The sequence below is a fragment of the Acromyrmex echinatior genome, chromosome 2, assembly GCF_024713525.1.
Source record: "Acromyrmex echinatior isolate Ae372 chromosome 2, ASM2471352v2, whole genome shotgun sequence".
NCBI lineage: Eukaryota > Metazoa > Arthropoda > Insecta > Hymenoptera > Formicidae > Acromyrmex > Acromyrmex echinatior.
The window spans coordinates 3009179-3032166 of record NC_141853.1 but is presented as its reverse complement, the minus strand read 5'-3'; the positions used below and the strand labels follow the sequence as shown (position 1 = coordinate 3032166).

General features: G+C 33.5%; 1 protein-coding gene and 1 long non-coding RNA gene across 4 annotated transcripts in view; both read left to right on the top strand.

Annotated features, from left to right (window-relative positions):
- The window catches only part of Cbl (E3 ubiquitin-protein ligase CBL), a 54065-nt gene that overhangs the window by 6199 nt on the left and 24878 nt on the right, over positions 1-22988 (top strand). The window lies entirely within an intron of this gene.
- Positions 4958-21390, top strand: LOC147910404 (uncharacterized). The gene is made up of 2 exons (XR_015544290.1): positions 4958-7637; positions 7759-21390. It is a non-coding gene; the product is annotated as an uncharacterized LOC147910404 (long non-coding RNA).

The window sequence follows — 22988 nt, the reverse complement described above, 5'->3', positions numbered from 1 at the left end:
TAGTTCTGATTGAAATACTTTGTGTGTTATTTTGAAAAAAAAACTAAATCCCGTGCAATTGAAAATTAAAATTTAGCCAATCAGAAACGAATTAAATTTAAAATTAAAGTTATCTTACCGGTCGAATTCTAATTTCTAATTTGCAATCTTCAGTTTTTAATGTATGCGAGTTTAAGGTTGTGTTCCAAAATTTACTGTCCATGTTGAAAATTTATGGTCCATGTAATTGTAAAGATTTTTAGCGCTCTCTCTCCCCCCCTTCCTCCTTCCTTCCCTCCTTCCCTTCTTCTCCCCCTCCCCCCACTCTCTGACAGTGAATTTTGGAACATAGCATTAGTTTCTTCAAAACGAAGCAGAAATTAGAACTGTGGAATTTTAATGTTTAAGTAAGCTAATTTTACACGCGTCTGATGTTTTATCACAGTTATTTTACGCACGCACGTTGTTATTTCTTTTATTCATAAAGAGTTGTTAGTAAGTAGAGTTGTTAGTAAGAGTAGTTGTCCTAAAGTATTATTTTTCGTTAATCAAATAATCGCATAATTTGTAAAGCAATATATCTTTTTTACTTTTTTATTCCTCTCAACAATTTCTATAAAGTACACATACAAAGTATAATTTATGAGTCCTCAGGAAAAAGAGAGAAAGAAATTATTTATAGCTTTAAATATGTATAAAGCACTAGTTCATTATTTCTAAATATTAATTAAACGCGATAATTGTATTTATCATTATAGTATACCATTGTAATTTACGGCTTCTTAGCAATATTAAAATGAGAACAAAGACTCATTGTTTATTATTCATAAGATATAAATAAATCTTGAATTTATAATGATATGTGGAAAAAATTATTTCACACCCGATTACATGAAAATCGACATAAATAATGACAATCTTTTTGCAGAATAAATTCTATTTATATACCTCGAAATGCGTAAAATATATGATTTAAATTAATCAGAACAAGGATCTTTGCAGTATACATTTTGAGAGAAGATATTTTCTTAATTCTTAACGCTTCAGTTTTCATTATTATCAAAATATCGCGCAAAAATCTTTGATTTTTAAAAAACGTACAAGAATTCAAATGTTATCAGCAAAATATAAAATACGAAATATAAAAAAAATATATGTTTTAACAACATGTATATGAATGAGTATTTTATTTATTAGTTTGTTTACCTTAGACTTACGAAGACTAAAATATTATAAACACGGTCGTTATTTCCATGATTTTTTTCTTTCTTCTTCTATAGAAATGTGTTGATCCAATTTAGCGTAATGTTTCTCTGATAGTGAACGGTTTGTCGTTTCACAACATATAGGATGCAGACGATTACAGGGCGACTAACATGTGGCGAGTCGCCTCGATTACGCCGATGCGCGAACCTTCAGTTTCCGGTCAAATGATCCGCGAACATCCGGTCCCCGGCATATGCGTACACAATGCCGGCTCTTTTAAACTGTGAGCAACACGCAGCTTATGACAGTATCGTAACTAACCGAACACGTCCCCCGAGATCGCGCTAAGTTTAATCTTCCGGTCCGACTAAATGGAGATCCTCAACAGAGAAGTGTCATTCGCAATTAAACGCGGTATGCGAGTCATCTTTCACAAAAGAATTTGACGGCTCAGTTTATTTACAATATGTGGTCTGTTTTTTGTTTCTGCACTAGACTATTCTAGAACTTTCTTTCTCGCTTTAAATAAATATCAAACGTATATTTATCTGACTTTAAGTTTCAAAAGTGTACACTAGTTCAGCAACAGAAAACAGAACTATGATAAGTATAAAAACTCAGCCTTTCAGAGCTGCGTTGGAAACATCACCTGGGTGTCTCCGTATAGCACCTTATCCTTGTTTAACATTGGGTAAACAAGGATAAAACGATACGCGAGGCACTTGAGTGATATTTCCGAATGCAGCCCAGTACTTTATTAAAATATTAATTTTTCGAAGAATAGATGTAATTTAACCTGTAATGGCTTGTGAGAACTACACTTGTGATAATGAAATAAATTATACATAAAAAAAAGGAAAATCTATACTTATTACACTGTCCTTCAAAAAAATTAAACGCATAATTCAAATAGGCGGAAAAAAGTGATATTACCTTAAAATTTGTCGATTTTTTCTAAATTGTATAATTCGTATAATATAAAACAAGAATCCATTTTTTTTCAATAACTGAAAAATTCTACTATTCTTGTTCATCAATGCAAAAATTTAATAAATTCAATTTTTCCTAAATTAAAATCATTTAAGAACGTGCCAATTTTGTCATTTTGACCCTATATGTGAAGCAGCAAAATCAAAAAACCGTAATCAAAATCCAGATATCTCAATAATTTACACTTTAGAGTTATGCTGACGTGGTTGCTAAGGGTGGTTTTCAAGGGCCGGGGGTGGCTCAACAAAATCGGATTCATCGCAAATCGCGAGCAACAAAATCAGAGACGAAATCAACCGAGGCATCTCAATAATTTACACTTTGAAAGTGTTGTGCTGACACGAGATTGTTGGGGCAACAAAATCAGGAATTGAGCAATAAAAAAGCACTAAATTTTTGTGTAGATTTTATTCGATTGTGCTGAAGTGACTGTGTCAACTTAATAGACGTCGCGTCTGTGAAGTTAGCACTTCACATTGAAATTCCATAGCTTCGTGAATATCTAGAGTACTTAATGCATAACAAAAATTTTTGAAAAATCAAAAAAGAATTAAAAATTTTTGAAAAATAAATTTTTAGATGCAATATATTGATTAGAGTTCCTGCTTTCTTTTAACAAGATGAAAATTTTTTTTGAAAAAGAGAGAGCCACCGCAAAAATCACTCGTTTTCTAGACTTCGATTTTTGATCCAAATTTTGTGCCAAATGATGAGACAATAATCACATAAAATTTTTAAGTTGAACATATGATTGATTTGTGAAATATAGGTGGGCAAAGTTGTGCCTATCCTTTGAGAATGTTTGACACTATTGTGTTTTCATTGCCCTAATATTCAGGTTAAAAAGTAGTTCCGACAATATTTTATTGTTTTTTGGGTCGCTAGTTACGAATCTGAAATCTAAATTCCAAAATTCAAAATGGTAGATCCAATATGGTTAACCGATATTGCGAAATTCAAAATAATCTAAATGAAAATTGCTTCTCGGGGATTTTTAGATCGCTGATTACGAATCTATAATCTGAATTAAGAAATTCAAAATAATTTGACTAAAGATTGCTTTTCAAAGACTTTTCAGATCGTTGATTGCGAATTTAGTCTGAATTTAAAAATTCAAAAAGGCGAAAGGCAATATGGTAGACCAATATTGAAAGATATAAAAAAAAGTCTTAATTATTATTGTTTTATGACAGTTTTTTTAGGTCGCTGATTACGAATATAAAATCTAAATTTCAAAATTCAAAATAGCGGATCTAGGATAGACACTAATATATTATAGTTAAACATATTTCATGAATAGTTCTCTTACGATAGAGGTCCTTTAAAACACTATTATAAATATAACTGAAAATAACTCTAAAACCCCCCCGTAAATCTGAAAATAATTTTAAAACCCCGTAAATCCCCCGTGGAAGATCTTCCGGTATTTTTTTACTCATCCATTCCTTAAAAACTCATCATGACTAATCATTTAGCATAATATTTGCTTCAAAATTAGAGGTTCAGAAAACGGACGAAAAAGCATCTAATTTTGCGGTGGCTCTTTTTTATCCAATAGTTCTTCCAATAGTCACGCGTCATTCTATCTATTTCGAAGAGTTCTCAACTATTAAAACTAATACAGACCCAAAAATAAAAGAGATATGTACTTAAAACGAAATTTGGAACATTGATTGCAAAAGCACGTATCTCCTTATGTAGCCATCCAATCACTTTGTCATCTAATACTTTTCGATAGAACTCGTCAAGAACTGCCCAGAACTCCAATCAGAACTCTTAATAAAATTTTCGACGTTGGACTTAGAAAGTTTTCAATGATAGAATTCAAGTGCAACGTCGATTAGAGTTCTGGGCATTTTTTCGACAAGTTCTATCGAAAAATATTAAGTCACAAAACGAGTGAATGACTACATAAAGAGATACGTGTTTTTGCAACTAATTTTTTAAATTTCGTTTTAAATACATATTTTATTTTTGGGTTTAATTGTTGAGAACTTTTCGAAATAGATAGAATGACAATTAACGTGTGACAGAACTACTGTATAAAAAAATTGATTAATTTTTTTTTTAAATAAATTTTATTATGTGTCAAAATTGTTTTTTATGTATCCCGAACTTTAGGTATTCACAAAATAAAGCTATTAAGTTGCTCAGAATTATTTGATTTCGATTTTCAATAAGAAGTTAGCACTGCATTTTATTTTAATTTCGGCGATACGTATAAACATATACATAATATGTGTATTTAAGTAATCATTTTGATGTATATTGATATACCAATATGATTGATATATCAATTCAGTATATCATTCTTAAAATACAACTAAAATTAAAATAATTTAATAGAAAGTTACTAGTTAGTACGCATATCAAGTGCACGATGTAAACTAGGCCAACAGCGTCGTGTGTGCAATATGCTGTGTGCAATATTGTCGTGTGTACAATACGCTGTGTACAGAAATTGTCGTATGTGCAATACGGTGTATGCAATATTGTTGTGTGCAATATTGCAAACGAAGCCCTCCCAAAATTAGACGTGTAAAAATCTTCTTTTTATGAGCCACGTATTTTCTCAAAACTCTATTTTTATGCGCATATGAGATACTGCATGCTTGATAGTTTTCAGATTTAACAATAATGAAAAAAATTAAATAAAATACAGAACTCGATATTTAACAAATTAAAAACAAAAATACATAGAGAAGTCAATGTGATACTTTGTGCGTTAGTGTAATAATAAAATGTTTAATAGTTCATATCTGATGACAAATATTTTAATATACATATATTTTTGTACGTGATAATTTAAAAATTTTTTTTTTTAATTTGCAATAATTATGTATATAATTATATAATTAATTAATATATTAATATAATTAATATATAGATAATTTCATCTCACTTTCTATTACTTTTTTATTTGTTGTACGAATATATCTTAATGTTCCTGAATTAATAGTCATGAAATCAAGGTGATCAATCATCATTTAACATTTGTCGTTTGTGCGCCAAAGAACTATACTCTCTATAATATGTTATAATCGTTTGTCTAAAACCTACATTCGTTTGTCTTTATATACGATAAAGAACTACAGTCGCTACAATATCGTTACATTTGCTGTCTCTTTTGATCGTTATTCCATGTACACTATGTACACCTATTTTGCTATTGACTTTGGAACATTGAAAATTTTAATTAATTGATTCCACCATTTCTCGCTGGTAACCGAAGAATTGGCTTCTAAAAAACTGGACTTATACTACCTTGACTTCATGACTATTAATTCAGTATTATGGTGTACAATAAATGGAAAAGTCGTAACAGAAAGTGAGATGAAGTTATTATAATTATTGCGAATTTTTAAAACATAGAAAGTAATTTGAATTTATACACGGCTGAGGAAGGTTAAGTAAAACTCAAAATGTTCTGTTAAAAATGTCATCGTAGAATAATAAAATATGTTATTGTTTATCATCTTAACATTGTTTAATTAATATAATAGACCTTATATTGTAATTTGTTATTAAAAAATTCCTTTTTTCTGGCACGTATAATTATCACCTGAGGTTAACATTTGCTTGATATAAAAGTTTTACAGCTTGTAGATTGAAAATAAGCGTGAGGCGGGATTCAGATTATTTGAACGAACAATATTGAGTTTGGAATTAAGATTCAAAGTGTAGAAAAAATATATAATATTTTTCCTAAAATGAAATGTAATACGTGCTTTGCAAGGACTTACTTTTTTCTTCTTTTACAGATTCAAAAATCTTTTTCCAAGATTAAAGTATACACGTTAATACATGTCTGTAATTTGTGGAATTTATTCCGAGAACGATAAAAAATTTCGAAATTGAAATCTTAAGAAAAATTTTTTCTGGCATTTGTTGTTCTTGGCATAAACTCCACCTCACATACACGTATTAATGCGCATACTTTAATCCTTGAAAAGAATTTTCGAATCCATAAAAGAGGACAAAAATCATTGTTATACAAAAAATTATGATTTATCCCTTTAAGGGGATCCCCTAAAGCCGTCTATTATCGGTTAAACGCAATAATTTTTGTATAACAATTACTTCTTTTTTCGTTTATAAATTTGCAAATCATTTTCCAGGATTAAATCACGCAAAAGCTGGCACTTGATGATCATTCCTGTTATCTACTTTATTATTGTACATTTATACTTTATTATACTTTAGCAATGATTTATACTATAACATAGGAGCATGGGTTAATTCATATTAGGAATACTCTGGATATCTCATATTACGATTTCCACGTCTTTATTATCCACGATTTTACGATCATTAAATTTTCTGTAATTAAACATTTCAACATATCCCGTATTTTTTTATTAGTACGACCTTATTCTATCACTATATGAAGAATTTATTGCCAAATATTTATTTATTAAATAATAAACAAGGTTTAAATGAAACTTGTCTTATGATGAAACTCATCTCAATGAAACTTGAAGACATTCAAATTGTAAAATCTTGTTTTACAATGACTACAGGCATGATCTAATAATGAATTTTCTATTAAATAGTTTTCAATTCAAGAGCAACAAATTCATGGTGGAACTAATAGACTAGCGTTTATTAGTTTAGCAGAAACGCCATTATCTCATAATTAGACGCCTATTTCATAATAGGGAGTTTTCCTCTATGTGTGGCATATGTGAGTGAGATTGATGTAGCGGTCAATGACACGTACATCATCTGTGTATAAGTGCTGTTTACAATATAACTAATTGTCTTTAAGATTTTTATTATTGTATTTACGCACAAAGTACCACGCTGTGAGACTCCTATTTCTTTATATATTTTTGTCTTTAATTTTTAAGATTTTTACTGTAGTTACAACAATGTATGATGTAGTTACAATAATATTATTCCAACTGAAATTCAAATGTACGAAATATAGAATTTTTGAACGAAAATGTGAATTTAGTTTGTCGCGTTACGAACGTACAGAGAATTGAGAAATCTACTGTATTTGCAAATTGATTCGGTCGCGGTCGCTCTATGCGTTATCGGAATGGGAGTTTACTCGATATCTGTCATCGATTCCTTCATCTTTCTGAAATTTTTATCTCGAAAAGACGCGCGGAGACTCGATCTCGTGCGCATGCGCAAAACAAATCGGCACGATCTATTCAAGTCTATTGGAATGCCTCCGTCACGCCGGTCGTATCTTACTACATGTATGTAGTTTCGATGTCGAAAGGCGGTCGGCCTGTGTAATGGTCGATTCTCTCCTCTCTCTTCTCTTGCCCTACCCTATACCCGTTCGGTGAGTTAAGCTCACATCCGCACGTGAGTTGAAGCGGAAGGAAGAGGACGTGACGTCGCGATTAAGGCGAATTAAAACAAGCGAGTCGTGCTCTGAATCGGCGCTCTCGGGGCGATGGAAGGGAGAGAAGAATCACTCGCCAGCCCACGTTTATCGACGAGAGGTTAGGTTAGACTTCGAGAGATTGAGCCGGTTGAACGTCATCGTGTGACGGAAATTGCGGCGACTTACACTTCTACCTCTTCTTTCTAATTTTTTTGTATTGAATTTTGATTTTTTTTTAGAAAAAGAAGAAAATATATCAAATATTATATTATGCGATAAAAGGAATGAGCCAAACTGAGTGGTTGTTAATGAGCTACAATTAATAACAACTTAAAATTAAATATACTAATTATTAAATAAAAAAAAGTTTGAGTTTTTAAAATTACAATTAATTCTCGCAACGCGAACGATTGTTTCGATCGTCAAGAGCTCATCTTCCGTGTGGTTGAATAAATATTATAATGTATAAATCTTAATAAATACAATTTCTGATTATTTGTTTAAAATTCGCCTCATTGTTTTGTGTGATGATTTTTGATGTTAAAATGAATGTCCAAACCTTTATTTAAATGCCAAAATTGAAAAGGCTATTGTATAATGTTTCATCAACCTTCTCTGTATATGATAGACCGAAATAGGATCGTATTAATCAATATTCGATAAAAAATAGGCCAATAGCAAATTGACACTATCATTTTACTTTTTTCAAAACAATTATTGCATATATTCATATCTGTTAATAGGTGGCATGTTATAGGAAGACATTACGATTCATGTACACTTCTATCTGCGTGTTTGTATACTTAATAATGCGAACTGTAAGTCGAGCATTATTGTAGATCGAAAGTAAGGGAGGAAGTAAACAAATGTTAAAAATTTATAGACAGACAGAGAGAAGGCAGTCAAAAATAGAAAGATATACTTTAGGAAGACACTCCGTATCACTTCGTAAATTAAGACTCATATAATTTTGATTTTTGTATGGACCTATCTCGGAATCTAATATTTTTCTAAGTTAAGGAGGATTCTTCGTTTAAAATTCTAAAGTTTTCCCAGTAAAATTCAGGTTAGTTGCCAGGTCGGTAGGTAAAAATGATTGCCTGCTTCAATAATAGGTAGAGCATGTAACGTCAATAGTCGACGCATGTGACATCATTAATTCTACCCAGGTCAATTAAAATCCACTACGATCGAAAATGGTATTATTTTATATACCACAACGACAAACATTTTAAATTATCTTTACCGGTTTTACGTAAGACGCATTCGACGTATTTGGAAGCATAAAAGTTATTTTTCGACGATCTGATTGTTTTACGATCAGATAAAATCTCCGAAATGTTGTTCGTAATGGAAATGAAAAGAAATTATGTTCGCAACAATCAATGTTTCTAAAGATTCGTTAATTTTTTTTTACTTTTCAACAATTTTAACTTAATTTTAACTTAATTTTTAACGGAATATCTTGTTAAGGATGTTTTAACTGTTCAATATTAGCTAACTGCTAAAGATATCAGTTAAAAAAATCATGTCAGCGAAAAAATTTTTTTCATAATTGCGTTCTGAAACAAATAAAAAGTGAAATAACTTCCAACTCTTTGTGATCATCTGAGATTCAGGGGTGTGAGACTTTATATTCTTAAGATCTTTTTTTTAAAATGGGACTTAAATTGCTATTTATCCAAAGTAAAATACCCTTTTGGAACTTCAATATATATCGCATATTATTCCTTGAACGTCAGCCTTTGCGATTTTTTTAAATTTGATAAAATTAAAAATTTTCTCTTTAAAAAGCCACTGCATTCTACAATTAAAAAAAATATGTTTAGTAACTTTTATGATTTTAAGGAACAAAAGATTGCTGTAAATACAGCAATCAATAAAAATATTCGGATCATTTTGCCTTCTGTGTGACTAATATAAAATTCTCAAGAGATGTGACTGAAGGGTGAAATAAGTAAATAAATGACCTTTTGCACAAATTTTTTATTAGTTTATTAGTGTGTACACACACACACACACACACACACACACACACACATATTGTATATATAAAATTAGATTCAACTTGTAATGTCATGATCTTATGAAATTTAACTAATAAAACAACGCAACAATCAAGATTGGCAAAAAATTGAATAACTTTTAACCAACAAGAGAATTGTGCTCAAATTTTATACATATACTTATATGCAATAATATAACAATTAGTGAACTTTATATATTTTTAGTAATGCTTTGAAATATGACATATATACGTATATATTCTTAAAAATCTTGCTGACTTGAAGTCCTTTCTGTAAATTCTTTTCCTTTTTCGCTATCATCACAAGTTCATAAATTGTCTCGAAACGTTTGTCGTGTATAAGGCGATAAACATCGTTAGAGCAATGACATTTATATATAATACAACGATTGGAAAAATGTCAGACCGGAAATATCTTGAGGAAAATGCGTTCAATCGAATATACCGATAACGCAGTTTCTAACAGGGGACATTATCGTCATTACCGTTGTTGAAAGAGACGAAGACCGAGGGAAGAGGTGCTGCTCTCGTATCAAGGGTTCATGCGAGCATGCAGAACCTTTTGAACGAACGCAGCATCCTTGAAACGTTTAATTCCAATCGTTCCACTGACATTTCCCGCGGATGTATTTTTACTGCGTATTGCGTAATTGCATCTGAATCTTATGCGGGAGAAGGTTGCCGCGCTGCGGAAAAAGAAGGAATGAGCGGAGGACTTATACACGCTGGCGTGGGTGGGAAAGGGTTAAAGTTGAAATTAGACGCCTTTGATGGCTGAACTTTGTTGATAACCGTTCGCGTCGATATCAACGATATAGGTGATACACGTTCATGGAATCTGGTGCCACCTCCGCGTGACGTTCCGTTGATGTTGACGACGTCAACGTTAGCCCTTAAAGGCCGGCGATAAATGACAATTCAGGAGCTCTTTTACGTCATCACTATCGATCAATCTCTTACGGCCTTCGTGCGACACGATTCAGTTGAAACATGTATTAAACAGAGAGATAGGATAGTACGAAATGGCCTAGCCCTTTGCTTTCTTCAGCAATTTTTCTTTGCTATTCTGCTTGCAGAATTAAGTCCTGCTTTTAGTAATTATGATACAATAATCTGAAAAATGATGTCAAATAAACCGACGTCATTTTCTCGACATCGTTTTTCATTTTATTCTATCATGATTATCAAAAATACTTCACTTCAAATAGAAATGGAAGCTTTCATTTCTTCACTTAGAACAATTGTGACAGTTGGAAATTAAGATAGATTCTCTGCACTATGAATATCTTCTTCTTTTGTTTTTTGTCTACATTTAATTATGTCATTATGTAGCAAAACAGCTGAGAATCGAGGGAAAATAATTTAGTGCCTCTTTGTTCATAATCAGAGAGGGAAGAGGGAGGGAAAAGAGGGGAGAGAGAGAGAGAGAGAGTTTGTCATTAATACTCCTAGGAAATGATGTAAGCTCTCCGTGGCGTCATTTATTTATATAAAACTAGCGCGGCCTCTAAATGTCTCTCTAAATGACACCTACCCTATAATTTTTAAACCATCCTTTTTTTTCTAAAATCGATACACACTTCGAGAGAGAAAGAGATTAATTCGTCTTAACGTCTGCGACATTTTATACGGATCTCGCCCCGCATATGTGGGTTCGGCCGCTCATATGTATAGTTTTATAACTATATTTCTCAACTTTCAAAAATCTTCTCATATGGCATATTGGATCTATCTGGATTCTCCAAAATGGTTGGAACCTTTTCGTATATTATTATATATTACCTCGTTTACGTAACCTCATAAAAACTCAGAAATCGCGAGAACAAGGAAAAAAGAGATTACATTCATGGATGCGGATTCGAAGATTTAAATTTAAATTATGGAAACATCCTCGAAATGCAATGGAATTATATCGATTAATTGTGTGAATAGAATTTTATAATTTAAGCTATTAAACGTATAATTTAGAATCCAATCATTTTCGGATAACAAAATAACATGTACGTATGACATACACTCGAGGAAAACAAATTTCGTCATGTTTTCATATTGTTTTATTATAATTCCAAATACCGGATAGAGTTCCGAAAGGGTGAATCCCTCGATTTTTTTGTCGCTTGACATACTACTATATTTTCGTATGCTGATTACGAATATAATAATGGACATTAGTGACAAAGTCATTTTCGAGGTCAAATAAAAACTTAAAAAACGATTTTTCGCGCGTTTCATGTGTGTACTTAAGCAGAGGAGGAAGTGGGGTGAAAATTGATTCGCGTGGAAGTCGTGCGCCCCTAAATAGGTAGGCAGATGGAGTGGGAGTCGCTTCGTGTGTAAGTGGTAACGCTTAACACTTGCACGGCAAATGATCACAATTTTCTACACAAAACGCGTGAAAAAATGTGAAAAGAATCGTTTTTTTAATATTTGACTCTATAAATGACCTTGTCGCCAATTTTCATTATCATATTTGTAATCAGCACACCAAAATACAGTAATATGTCAAGCGACACGAAAATCAGAGGGGTTCATCCTTTCAAAATTTCAAATATCTTTTCCTGGGTATATAAATTTAACCTAATTATTTCAACCATTATTGAGATCCAGAATCTCGATCCGGCACAACTCGCTAGCTCGCACGGTAGTGTCTCGCGCTATGTCTTAGTACCGAGACACTACTGTGTTTCCAGATAAAATTATGTAGTTAGAAATGGTCTAAATGATCTTGAGAAATCAATGAGAGATGACTTAGAAGTGAATTGATTACATTTCCAATGAGAGAATTGAAAACAATGAATTTTCTACTCTTTTTCTTTCTTTTTATTAGCTATAGGAGAAGCTATTTAAGCGTGGCTGACATTAAACTATCGAGATGTAGCGCGATTTTTTCCATACTCCCGGAGTCGCTCGGCACGAGGGCAGTATTTCGGCCCGCGGTAGAATGAGACGTCACGTTTGGAAGCGATGACGTTGAGAAAGCGGCGTCTTCTGAATGGAAGCGAAGCCTCGGGGATCAGTCAGCACGCAAGGACGAATAATTATAGCGTTAGTATCTCAACTTCATTTTGTACATTAACCATGTGCACCATTACGCATACGTGCGTACGTGCGTGTATACGCCACGTAGCGCCTATGGTATATGCGCCCGAGATTATGATCCGACATGATCTATTTTGATCGTCACCATCATCGTTGTCGTTGTCTTCGTCGTCAGGGAGATGCGAATTCAGAACGTCAAACATCCGTCACGCTTACTCTTGTCCTGCTCTTGACATACCTGTGTATGTGTGTGTACACGCGCACGCGTGTGTGGATCTCACAAAACATCCACTAACAAATTGCTGCGGAAGGAACACTTGCGCACGATACCTGAACTTTATACTTGACAGATAAATCAGACATGAGAACGATGTACGCGGGAATTCCTTCCTCTGCTGGAACGTTCGGTCTTAATTTTTAATTTTCGATATGTCGCTGATAAATATCTACCGACTGTGAAATTAATGATTTGAGGTTTCGAATTATCCTACGTGACGCAAAGATAGATTGGATTTGGCTATTTAATCGAGAATCCTCTTCTGAGGGAAAACCTTTTCAGTATAGGGACCATTATTGCTCTGACGTTTTCAACAGATAAGAGATAAGTCGAGTCTTAAATTGGTTCGAAAAATATCCCAGTAAAATTGTGATCCACGATACACAGTGAGTCGAATTATTTCTCGTGCTCGACAGAAGGGACCAATAAAACATTAGGTTAGTTGAAATTGGAACACCAAAATAAAAGAATTGAGAGAAACATTGCTTATATTTTGCAGAGTAATCTAAACGATAAATTGTCCCGCGCGTTCCGACACGACTGCTATGCGCAACACGCAGGATCGTTTGAAAAGGCATAATTAGGCTAAAAGTGTATAGTGTTGCCAGTAACATCGTAAACAAGCAAGGTTCTTGAACAAGCATAAACGCTGCGTAAAAGTAACCGCTGCACTGTAGCTAATTATCACGAAAGTAGAGTGGGCATTTATACGCGCAAGTGAAATTACATTTACGTCGGCAATGTTATTGTTGGCAGTTGGGACAAATGTATCGATCATGTGTACCATTCCACAAGTCGCGCCAGTTTCGAAGTTGCCGAATTAATTAACAGTAATTCCGTGTTCCTCAAATGTACGCCTCAGTTGAAGTCAGAATGAAATATTGATTTTGATTCTTTGACGTACAACACAATTTTCGCGCGGTTTATAGGGGTCAGTTGAATATAGAGGTAAGTAGAATAATCGAGGCTACATTAAAAACAAAACATGCAAGACATGCGTAAATGTGTCTGAGCACGCAGCAGCGACTGCCGCTAAAGTCTGCTGTAATATCTTGTTGCGAACACATGTGTGATAGAAATTTTGCTACAATTTTAAAAAATCGTACACCTAAGTAAATATTTTTATTCTTAAAGTTTTTGTTTTACAATTGTATATGATTGTCTGAGATATTTGATTTTTACTTAGATAGTAAGTGTAGTTTTTAATAAAGTCCAACAGATTTTTTTTGTTTAGATGTCTTTGTTATCGTTTATTGTTAATATTTTAAAAAATGAACGGATGGATATAGTAGACTAACTACAGCATGGAACTATATGACTCATTTATTGACGACTCTTATTGACGACTTACTCAAAATTTTATTCCTTTAAAGAGATTTTACTCAGTAGTAAATGTTATAAGTTTAGTTCTTTCATGTCCAATCTCGAAAATTATGCTTATTCGACGTGTTATTGTACGAAATGAACAAATTTTGCAAAAAAAGTATTGTTTTGCCCTGCGAAGCGAATGTTTGTGTTGAAAATATATTTTTATAAAAGTTTTATTAATATGTAGCCAAAGATGTAGCTTAAAATACATTAATCTTTATTTTAATAATCTTAGTCAAATTACCCCGGTCCCGGGATCAGATGGAATGCATTAAAAAAATGCATTTTTTTTCATATTGGTAGTCAGCTTCCCCTTATTATTAAAATATTATTGGGAGTACAAATTAGTTCGATTAATTTCCCAAAAGCTGGCTCTGGCTGTTGTGAATGGTTCATAGTGACAACTGATTTTGGCGTTTTCAGAGAGGTTAGACATCTGCTAATAATATTCAGTTTATATCGCTTTGAGTTTCATACAAAAACCTTGATTTTTACTGTGTTTGAAATGTCGAATTTTGTGTTAACTAAGCAGCATTTGCGGGAGGTTCTAATTTTTTGCTTTAATTGGAAGAAAAGTGTAGCTGAAGCCCATCGAATGCTTGTCGAAGTTTATGGTGACACTGCTCCAACTGATAAATCATGTAGGGAATGGTTTCGACGTTTCAAGGATGGAGATTTCAGCGTTGAAGACAAGCCTCGTTCTGGACAGCCAAAAAAATTCGAAGACAAAGAATTAGAGGTATTACTCGAAGAAGATCAGAATCAAACGCAAGAGGAGCTTGCAGAATCATTGGGAGTAACTCAACAAACCGTTTCTGCACGAGAGCCATGGGAATAATTCAAAAACAAAGAAATTGGGTGCCTTATGAATTGAAACCGAGAGACGTTGAAAGGCGATTTTTCACTTGCGAACAGCTGATTGAAAGATAACAAAGAAAAGGTTTTTTGCATCGGATTGTGACTGGAGATAAGAAGTGGATGTTCTACGACAACCCCAAGAAGAAAAAATACTACGCTAAGCCCAGTCAATCGTTGCCATCGACCTCAACATCAACACCAAAGCCGAACATTCATGATTCGAAGATCATGCTCTGTATCTGGTGGGACCAAAAGGGTGTTGTTTACTATGAGCTGCTGAAACCTGGCGATTCCATTACGGGCGATCGGTATCGGCTACAATTGATTCGTTTGAGCCGTGCATTGCGAAAAAAACGGCCAGAATACGAGCAAAGACATGATAAAGTTATTTTTTTTCATCAACACACACAACGCTCGGCCTCGTGTCGCTAAAGTCGTAAAAAAATATTTGGAAACGCTCAAATGGGATGTTTTACCGCACCCGCCGTATTCTCCGGACATTGCTCCTTCTGATTATTGATTGTTCCGAAGGATGCAGCACGATTTGGCAAGTCATCGGTTCACTTCTTTCGCAGAAATCGAAAATTGACTCCAAAATTGGATCGCCTCCAAAGACGAGTCATTTTTTCGAGATGGAATTCGAAAATTGCCTGAGAGATGGGGAAAAGTAGTAACCAGCGATGGACAATACTTTAATTAATCTGTTCATTCATTTTGTTTTGAAATAAATGCATTTTTGAACACAAAAAAATTAACCGAACTAATTTGTACTCCTAATAGTAGCAGGTAGTCAAATGTATGTAGTAACTGGTGTAGAATTCATTTTTCCCATAAGTCGTTGTTGTTATTAAGAAATCAATTAATTTACTGATATTCTTAAATTCAATTAATTTCTATATCGATTTTTTTATTTGACATTATTAAATTTCATTATTAGAACATATGGTGAATATTTATTACTCATTTTTATTCATTTATTGTGAATTAAAGTCTGGTTTTGTATATGTCGAAATATATTTCCTGTTTCTAAATCTGTCTGTTGAACTCTGTTTCTTATTATTGTTTATTATATTTCAACCTTTAGGGTGAAATACAAACTGCGATTAATCCAATTGAATTAATTAATAAAAAATATTTACATTTTGTAATTAACAAAATGCTAACCATTAATTAAGTTAAAAAAATTAAACTTTGGTAAAAGTCACTTTTATATTTTTTTGTCAATTAAAAATTAATTAGTCATACATATATATGTATATATATACATACAGAATGGCATGAATACACGGCCCTACTCGTCCCTAGCAGGTAGAGTGGACTAAACTGAGTAGAAAAGTCCTGTACCATTTCGCAATAATTAATGAGATATTAACGTTTAAAGATAGCCGAATACACGCGTCCGTCTGACTACTATTTCCGTCCGTTACTATTATGGAAGGTACGGCCTACTGAGCACACGGCGCGCAGGCCGCGAGGAGCGGGAATGGCCTAGCAAATGCGCCGCGCCATTTGAGCTTAGATACTCGCGACGGTAAGTCCCGCTCTTCGCGGCCCGTGCGCTCGGTGGGCCGTATTTTCGACAATAATAGGTCGAGAGGACGTGCGTGTTCGGTTATTTTTAAACGTTAATATCTCGTTAATTATTGCGAGCATTACAAAATGGTAGAGGACTTTTCTACTTAGTTTAGTCCACTCTATCTCGAGAGTGGGGCCGTATATTCATGCCACCCTATATATATATAAATTAATTATTTATTAATCATACATATGTATATAAAAGGAAATTGAAGGATTACTATATATATTTTTTATATTTTTTAAGATACATTATATTATAAAAAGATTTTTTTTGTGAAATTATATTTGAATAAATTTATTCTTTTATCCATCTCTAACAGTAATAAGGGATATAATTATGAGTATCGACGTGTGTGTACAGAATTCTAGAGTTCTTATAAATTATAGGAATTCTATGGAATTTTGCGATCGGTGGCCATCTATCGTGTGCCAACCTCGCGGAGATAAACGATCAGAATGCTCCTAGGGAAGAATCTACGCCTAACTTTACGCTTTATGTCTCGATGATATTTCTACGAGAATTTCCGACAATTCTCGAAACGCACTACATCGATCACTTCGCGTATCAGATTAAGACGGATCGGATTGTATCTCTTACCGCTGAAAAATGCAAAAACGAGCTTCAAATAAACGCCGAGGATGTCACACGAATCAATCACTAGAAATCCCTATTTTGTACTGATTATCATATCATGTCGGTGACGTGAGCAGTTTTTAATGCGTATGTGCGTCAGTGTGCAAGTACTTGGACATCAGTGGTGGATCAAGGCATTTCGAAACCCTGGAATTTGACCAAATTCTGATTAACCTATGCTCATTTCTAGCATTGTAGATTTAAATTTTTATTAACTTTAATCTTGATTCAACTTATTCTTCTAATGCTTGTTTCTATCAATGTAGATTGACTTTAATTTTAATTCAATTTAGTTTTTATCTATTTCTAATTCTTAGAATTAGCGAAAAAAAATTAGAATAGGATGAAGAGTTAGAACTGAAATTGAACTGAAATTTAAATTAAATTATTTTGGTAGAAACGTGCATATACTCATTTTTATAATCAATGTAGTTTAATTTTAATCTTGGTTCAACTAATTCTTCATTCTTTTTTTAGTTCTAAGAATTAGAAAAAATTTAAAAAAGAATAAGTTAAATCGAGATTAAAATTAATCTGTTAGATGTACAATTTAATTTTTGGCCTTTTTAACACAAATATGTTAATGTTTCTTTTTTTTTCTTCTTCTTACGTTAGGCCTGCGACCTATTATATTCTTATATGCTTGTGGTGCGTTGGTTATTCAATAATTGTTACAAGCATATGGGATCTACAATTTTTGTTGTTGTCCAGGGTATTCGTCATCTTAGAGACTGAAATTGCCATCTCGAAACTTTTGAAATCACTTTTTACACGTACCAGACAGAGCATTTTCATCTAAGGCAAATCATTTTCTTAGCCTCGCCGGCATTTTTCTTCAGTTGAAATGTGAAAAAGAGGTAGTGTTTCAAATGCTGCTTTTCGAATGACATTGCTTTCACTACTGTATTTTGATATTACGAGTATATTAGCAGCATCGTCAACTATTATACCTTGTTTTAAAGCTGAAAGATGGCGCTTTAATACTATTATATATGGTGGGAAAAAGATTTAAATATGGATAGATGTTGTAATCGATTAAATGTAGGGGTTGAGAATTAAGTTGTATACCTAATACTTTGATAGAAACTGGTAAAATTCTAAGGATTAGAAAGAAATGAAGAACAAGGAATCAAATATTATAGTCTTTGTAAAAACTGAAATTAAAAATTTATACAATAAAATGTATTGTATACACTATACAATGAAATGTATTGTATAAATTACACACGTTGCCTTTCAATGTGTATTCTTTATAAATGTTAGTTATTACAAAGAATGTTGTCAAGGCTTTGGTGATCGAACAGTTAGAGATATGGATTCAAATCTCGGTCGAGGTAATATTTTTCATAACAAGTTCTTTTTAAGATGCTAGTAGCATCAAATTAACGATTTGATTTTGAGGAATTATTAATGTTATTTCAAATTGATAGTGTTGAAAGTCCGAAAGTAATCGGCGCGCAATATTTTTGAGATAAAAATTTACTTAAAATACGTACCTATATGTGTAGGTAGGTACGATGTACCTATATGTATTAGTATATAACATCTAACTTTGACTGGGAATTAGCGCTTAAAATTTATATCTATTTTTTGTATAAAAATTAATATTACATTCACATTAAACAGTTCAATGAAAGAGAGAGGAGGGAAGGGGTGGATAGGGAGGGGGAGAGAGAGAGAGAAAGAGAGAGAGAGAGAGAGAGCTTGTCATTGACACTCCTAGGAAATGATGTAAGCTCTCCGTGGCGTTTATTTATTTATATAAAACTAGCGCGGCCTCTATAAATGTCTCTCGAAATGGCACCTACCCTATAACTTTTATTTAAACCATCCTTTTTTTTCTAAAATCGATATACACTTCGAGAGAAAAAGAGATTAATCTGCGACGTTTTATACGAACCTCACCCCACATATGTGGGTTTGGCCGCCCATATGTATAGTCTCAGCTATAGTTTCTCAACCTTCAAAAGTCTCCTCGGTGGCATATTGGATCTATCTGGATTCACCAAAATGATTGGAATCTTTCCGTATGTTATGTTACCTCGTTTACGTAACTTCAGAAATCACGAGGACAAAGAAAGAAGAGATTACATTCACGGATGCGGATTCGAAGATTTAAACTTAACTTATGGAAAACATCCTCGAAATGTAATGGAACTATATCGATTAGTTGTGTAAATAGAATTTTATATTTTAAGTTATCAAACGAATAACTTAGAATCCAATCATTTTTGGACAACAAAAATACATGTACGTATGACATGTATTTTTACTGGAGGAAAACAAATCATTTTTTCATATTGTTTTATTATAATTACAAATATCGGATAGAGTTCCGAAATGGTGAACCCCTCGATTTTATTGTCGCTTGATTACTGTATTTTGGTGTGCTGATTACGAATATGATAATGGAAATTGGTGACAGAGTCATTTTCAAGGTCAAATAAAAACTTAAAAAACGATCTTTCACATTTGTCATGCATTTCATGTGTATCCTTAAGCAGAGGGGGAAGTGGGGTGAAAATCGCTTCGCATGGAAGTGTGCGCCCTTAAAGAAGAGGAGGGAGATGGGGTGTAAGTGGTAACGCTTAACACGATTGCACGGCAAATTATCACAATTTTCCACGCGAAACGTGCGGAAAAATGTGAAAAAAATCGATTTTTTAATTTTTGACCCTGAAAATGACCTAGTTGCCAATTTTCATTATCATATTTGTAATCAGCACATCAAAATACAGTAATATGTCAAGCGACAAGAAAATCAGGGAGGTTCATCCTTTCAAAACTCCACCCCAAATACCTTTTCCTGGATATAAAAATTTTATCTGGTTTTATCTTAAAATTTTATATTTTTTCCTAGTTATTTCAACCATTATTGAGATCCAGAATCTCGATCCGGCACAACTCGCTAGCTCGCACGGTGTCTCGCGCTATGTTTTAGTATCGAGAGACACTACTGTGTTTCCAGATAGAATTATGTAATTAGAAATGGACTAAATGATATCGACTAATGATCCCGAGAAATCAATGAGAGATGACCTAGGAGTAAATTGATTTCATTTCCAATGAGAGAATTGAAAACGATGAATTTTCTGCTCTTTTTCTTTCTCTTTATTCGCTAGCTACAGGAGGAGCTATTTAAGCGTGGCTGACGTTAAACTATCGAGATGTAGCGCGATTTTTTCCATACCCCCGGAGTCGTTCGGCACGAGGGCAGTATTTCGGCCCGCGGTAGAATGAGACGTCACGTTTGGAAGCGATGACGTTGAGAAAGCGGTGTCTTCTGAATGGAAGCGAAACCTCGGGGATCAGTCAGCAGGCAAGGACGAGTAATTATAACGTTAGTATCTCAACTTCATTTTGTACATTAACCATGTGCATCATTACGTACACGTGCGTATATACGTGCGTGTATACGCCGCGTAGCGCTTATGATGTATACGCGCTCGAGATTATAATCCGACATGATCTATTTTGATCGTCATCATCATCATTGTCGTTGTCTTCGCCGTCAGGGGGATGCGAATTCAGAACGGCGAACGTGCGTCACGCTTACTCTTGTTCTTCTGTTGACACACTTCTGTTCTGTGTATGTGTGAGTGCGCGCGCGCACGCGTGTGTGGATCTCACAAAAAAATTCATTAACAAATTGCGGAAGGAACACTTGCGCACGATACCTGAACTTTTATACTTGACAGATAAATCAGACATGTCAACGATGTACGCGCGAGTTCCTTCCTCTGCTGGAACGTTCAGTCTTAATTTTCGATATGCCGCTGATAAATATCTCTGCCGATTGTGAAATTAATGATTTGAGATTTCGAATTATCCTACGTGATTGCAAAGGTAGATTGGATTTGGCTATTTAATCGAGAATCCTCTTCTGAGGGAAAACCTTTTCAGTATAGGGACCATTATTGCTCTGACATTTTCAACATATAAGAGATAAGTCGAATCACAAATTGGTTCGAAAAATATCCCTATAAAATCATGATCCACGATACACATTGAGTCGAATTATTTTTCGTGCTCGACAGAAGGAACCAATAAAACGTTAGGTTAATCGAAATTGGAACACAAAAATAAAAGAATTGAGAGAAACATTGCTTATATTTTACAGAGTAATCTAATTGATAAATTATCTCTCGCGTTCCGACACGACTGCTGTGCGCATCACGCAGAATCGTTTGAAAAGGCGCAATTAGGCTAAAAGTGTATAGTATTGCCAGTGATACCGCAAGGTTATTACAAGCGTAAACGCTGCGTAAAAGTAACTGCTGCACTGTAGCTAAATAATTATCACGAAAGTAGAATGGGCGTTTATACGTGCAAGTGAAATTACATTTATGTCGGCAATGTTATTGTTGACAGTTGGGACAAATGTATCGATCATGTGTACCATTCGAGTCGCGTCAATTTCGAAGTTGCCGAATTAATTAACAGTAATTCCGTGTTCCTCAAATGTACGCCTCAGTTGAAGTCAGAATGAAATATCGATTTTGACTCTTTGACGTACAACATTTTCGCGCGGTTTATAGGGGTCAGTTGAATATAGGGATAAGTAGAATAATCGAGGCTACATTAAAAACAAAACATGCAAGACATGCGTAAACGTGTTTGAGCACGCAGCAGGGACTGCCGCTAAAGTCTGCTGTAATATCTTGTTGCGAACACATGTGTGATAGAAATTTTGCTACAATTTTAAAAAATCGTACACCTAAGTAAATATTTTTATTCTTAAAGTTTTTGTTTTATAATCGTACATGATTGTCTGAGATATTTGATTTCTACTTTGATAGTAAGTATAGTTCTTAATAAAGTCCAACAGATTTTTTTTTTGGTTAGTCTTTGTTATCGTTTATTGTTAATATTTAAAAAAAACGAACAGATGGGAATAGTAGACTAACCACAGCATGGAATTATATGACTCATTCAGTGACGACTCTTATTGTACTTACTCAAAATTTTATTCCTTTAAAGAGATTTTTCTTAGTAGTAAATGTTATAAGTTTAGTTCTCTCATGTTCAATCTCGAAAACTAAGCTTATTCGACGTGTTTTTGTACGAAATGAACAAATTTTGCAAAAAAAAGTATTATTTTGCCCTGCGAATGTTTGCGTTGAAAATATATTTTTATAAAAGTTTTATTAATATGCAGCCAAAGATGTAGCTTAAAATATATTAGTCTTTATTTTCATAATCTTAGTCAAATTATCCCGGTTCCGGGGTTAGATGGAATGCATTAGAAAAATGCATTTTTTTTTTCATATTAATTGTCAGCTTCCCCTTATTATTAAAATATTAGGTAGTATTAGTAAAATATTAGTCAAATGTATATAGTAACTTGTGTAGAATTCATTTTTCCCTTAAGTCTCTTAATTTGTCCGTAAAAATTCGAAACTAAAAAATGAGTCTGTTAGCCCCGGTCTCCCCTACAAGAGTGCAAAGCCGAAAGTAATGCGAATGTGAGCCAGCGATTGTTTGTCAATAAAAATACAATTTGTATCGAAGCTTCGCTTTCCTTCGTATATTATAATAATAACGTAATAATTAACATTTCTACAGTTATATTTCTTCAAATGTCGTTTGTCATTCGCAAAAGATCGCGCTTGGGATTTTGAATAAGCATGTGATCATTACACATAAATTTATTTATTTCTTATACCATATAGCAAAGTGTCTGTACATA